General features: G+C 53.9%; 1 protein-coding gene across 1 annotated transcript in view; it reads right to left on the bottom strand.

Annotated features, from left to right (window-relative positions):
- Positions 1–162, bottom strand: part of CXXC5 (CXXC finger protein 5) — a 35,653-nt gene extending 35,491 nt beyond the window's left edge. The window contains exon 1 of the mRNA XM_037741408.1: positions 63–162. The gene's annotated coding sequence lies outside the window, so the exon portion shown is untranslated. The remainder of the gene's footprint in view (positions 1–62) is intronic.
- Positions 163–813: the final 651 nt, after the last annotated feature.

The raw sequence follows: 813 nt of genomic DNA, 5'->3' as shown, positions 1-813 counted from the left end.
AAAAAAAAAAAAAAAAAAAAGGAAGACGACCTCCCCGCTTTGGCTTGGGTTTAGAGACGCACCTCCGGGGAAATCTCGTATCCTTCTCTCTCTCCGCTCTTCAACTGGGCCTGAAGCTTCGAGGACTGGGAAGGACAGTTTGGCCGCCTCTCCCAGCTCAGGTGTGCGGCGGGCCAGAGACTCCTAGCCGAGGGCTCCTTAGAGATAGACGCGTGTTCAAAGACCCCACCCTTCCAAGAGCATTTTCAGGGATTCCGTGGGCACTAAGGGCTCCGGGACAAAAGGGGCGGAGGTTCCCGTTCCCATTTCTCAGATGAGGAAACCGATCCGAAAAAGGATATTTTTTTCTCTTACGCAGGCGCCAGCCTCAACTCTTGAGTTCCAGGGCTGAGACAACTACCTACATTTGGTGCCCTGAGACCTTGGCCTACGCCTTCAAAACCCGAAACAATGCCTGGAACAGCAGCGCTCAACTGGTACCTGGAACAGCAGCCCTCAATAGGTTGAAAGACAGAAGGAAAAGTCAGCCTGGCCAGAGTAGGCGCCCAGTGGGGACAGGACAGATTAGGGCCCGCATATCCCGTTTTCACTCCATCAGTGCCCCTTTCATCTGCCCATCTTGGGCTAAGCCTGTGGCTGCAGATGTCTTCACCTCACGGACCCACAGTGCAAGCCCCGGTCTCATATAATCCCAACTGCCTGTAATCCCAAAGTAAAAGTTTTCTTCAATTCTTTGGGATTCGTGGGGGCGGGTTTGTGCAGCAAGGCAAACCTTCCTCTGCGTGGCGAAGAAAACGCGGTCCCCAGGCCCAA

This window comes from Cebus imitator, unplaced genomic scaffold (genome assembly GCF_001604975.1).
Source record: "Cebus imitator isolate Cc_AM_T3 unplaced genomic scaffold, Cebus_imitator-1.0 Scaffold101, whole genome shotgun sequence".
Classification (NCBI taxonomy): Eukaryota; Metazoa; Chordata; class Mammalia; order Primates; family Cebidae; genus Cebus; species Cebus imitator.
This window is presented reverse-complemented; position numbering and strand designations above follow the sequence as displayed.